This window comes from Echinops telfairi, unplaced genomic scaffold (assembly GCF_000313985.2).
Source record: "Echinops telfairi isolate 266 unplaced genomic scaffold, ASM31398v2 ScPeMD7_3;HRSCAF=10, whole genome shotgun sequence".
Lineage (NCBI taxonomy): Eukaryota > Metazoa > Chordata > Mammalia > Afrosoricida > Tenrecidae > Echinops > Echinops telfairi.
In genome coordinates, this window is record NW_022103899.1 from 26532667 (window position 1) to 26535743 (window position 3077).

The following is a 3077-nucleotide window of genomic DNA, read 5'->3' on the forward strand; positions in this document are numbered from 1 at the left end:
TCATAGATACACCCCCCCTAAAAATGTTGTGGGCTTTAGGTGCTGTGCCTACAATGTACTGGTCTTCAGAGGGCAGAATCCTGAAATCACTAGCAGGCAGGTCTCAAGAAAGAGATGCGATGGAGACTGACACTGAAAATGTCAATAAGAGGAAGGGCTTCCCTGAAGGGGTCCCTCTCCAGGAAGTTGGAATTTGGGTTTTATTTACCACGAACAGCAGAGGAAGGAGACTCAGGAACAGGAATAGGAGGAAGCTATAGGGTGTGGGGGAAATTGCCTCCAAGAACAATTGTCTCCATTGCCACGAGACCACAAGTGGATGGGGCCTTACTTACTGGAGCCATGGAGACTGCATGTACCCCTGACAGTATTGTCTTGAGGTAACCTTTCAATCTTAAGCCAGAAAAATACGGTCTAAAGTCATCTTAGTGCTGAACGCTAGGTTAGTTTAACTAGTGAAAAAAGGGGAGGGGTCTGCCTTGAGCATCATACTCTCTTAAGAACCATCTATCTGCGATCAAATTGACAGCAGCCACTCAAAACTGAGGGAGCAGGGAGTTTGTGTTGATGAAGGAGAAACAGTAAGAAAAGGAAGGTAAGACTATATTGTCAGTGTCACACAAAATCAAGAAAATGTAGAAGAAGAAGGAAACCTACAGTAGTTGCTGTTTCACAGGACCCTAAAGAAGGGAACTATGCTCTATCTCCTCAGGAAGTTGAGGAAACAAGTCATGCGAAATTATCATAGGAATTTCATAGAGCTCAAATCCAGGGGCCCCAAACTCTAGGTGCCTCAGATTCCGAGTGTGGAAAATAATAATCATATTCCTATCCCAAAGATTGCCATAAGGATAAAGTGAGCTCATCCCGGCACACATTTATCCTGACAAATAGCTGAGCATTGAATAAAGGTTAGCTATTGTACAAAGTCCTCTTTTTCCAACCCTCCATCTGTCCATTTTTTGTACTGTGGTAGCTTGTATACTACTGTGATGCTGGATGGTATATACATCTCTTATGAGTGTAATTCAAATACCAGCAGGGTCACCCAAGGTGGGCAGGGTTCAACAGAGCTTCCAGACAACAACAGAGTCAGAAGAAAGGCTTGGCCATCAACTTCCCCAAATGGGAGCTTTTTGGAGGCTCATAGAGCACTGTCTGATGCACTTGCCTTGGGGGTGTCAACAGGAGGGATCCCTCACCAAAGAACACCATGGTTGGTGAAGTAGGACCGGTGAGGGAGTGAGAGCCCCTCACTGTGATGACTTGGCCCTCTGGTGCTAACAGTGGACTTAAGCATGCTGGCAATTGTGAGATCATGCAGGACAGGGTAACAGTGCCTCGTGTTGTGCATAGATCACTGAGCCAGAGTAAACTTGATGGCGGCTATCTTGCTCTCTACAGCAGCCCTGGTGGCATGGTGGTTAGGAGTTGGGCTGCTTTCCGCAAGGTTAGCAATTCAAAACTATCAGCAGCTTCTCAGGAGAAAGATGGCTTTCTACTCCTATAAGTGTTTCTGTCTTGAAAACCACTGGGGCAGTTCTAGCCTGTCCGATAGGGTTGCTATGGGTCAGAATCAACTTGATGGCAGTGAGTTTGGAGTTTTGGGTTCTCTATCTACAACACAAATTTTAAAAAGACACACAGATGTAAAGAAAGGAAGAAAAGGTGGTACTGCATTGTTGATTCACTGGTAGAATTCTTGCCTTCTGTGCCAAGGACCCGGGTTCAATTCCCAGCCAATGCAGCCCCACCTGTGCAGTCCCCACCTGCCTGTCAGTGGAGGTTTTCATGTTGCTACTGTGCTAAACAGGTTTCAAAGGACTCCCAGACACTGGCAGACTAAGAAAAAGGCCACCAATCCACTTCTGAAATCCAGACAATGAAAACCCAAGGATGGTAATAGTCTAGGAACTGACAACTATGTACAGAAGGACACTTCAAAAAGCTCAGGGAAAATGGAATTGAGAAACGATGTAGCCTTCCACAAACTTTCTGGAGATCTCTCATATAGACAAACACACAAAGATCAGTCCAAAGGTCTTATTACAAAATCATAGAACTCTTCATGAAACAACACTTTCAAAATGTGAACCTATTGTTTCTCAAAAAGTCCCCCATCTAGGTCCACACACTGCCGAAGATGACGTTCCTTTCTCTCTGATCCTTTCCCAAAGACTTCTGCATGCTTAAATTTATGTCATGTTGAGTTAGTTAGTTTATTGTGCCAACCTGGCCAATAAACACATGTGGGATTAATTGGAGGGCAGAGGGATAAATGGCTCAGGGAGCCTCGCCTTTCTAGTTCTCAGGTTTCTTGCTTTGTGATGATTGGACCAGGGTGCAGCTGCCTTAGCCAGTTCCCTGCTTCAGCTTGCAAGGCTGACTTCCTGCAAGACATCCCCAAGGAGAAGCCACATGGACCTACCCTGATGCAGCCCTGGGTGCTGGAGCAGCCGCGTGAAGATCCCTGCCAGTGCTGAGATGTTTACACATTCACTGACTCAGCTTTCCTCCTGCAGTCGGCATCGTTATGTCTGTTTTGTGAGATGGAGGAGGATTTTGTGGACTGATTTTGGACATATGGATTAATGGGTTAGTGGGTTAATGCTGAACTTCTGGGTTTGGGCAGCACTGGGTTGGGATGTTTTCTTGATGCGCACTTAACCTTTATATAAAACTCTCTTATACACGAGTTCCTGTGGATTTGTTTCTCTAAAGTACCCAGACTAATACACATGTCAAAACTGCGGTTTGAGTGCCCTCAAATCGTGTTCCTTTTGAATGTCTTTAAGTTTGGGGCAACAAAAACATACCTAAAGGGGTAATAGCAAGCTATTGGGTGAGTGGGGCAAGGTTTCCCAGACTTCGCTTTGGACGGCGCTTGCTACTCAAGGAATGAGCAGATGCTTTGTTGTAGGGGCGGGGGGGAAATCCCTTGGTGAAACTTTACTGACTTTTCTTCACACCAATAAAGTATTCAATTTTCTAACTATTTCTTTTTAATTAGCCCATGATCATCTGTCCTTCAAGAAAACCTATCAATATTACATATCCATAATCTGAAAAATATAAGC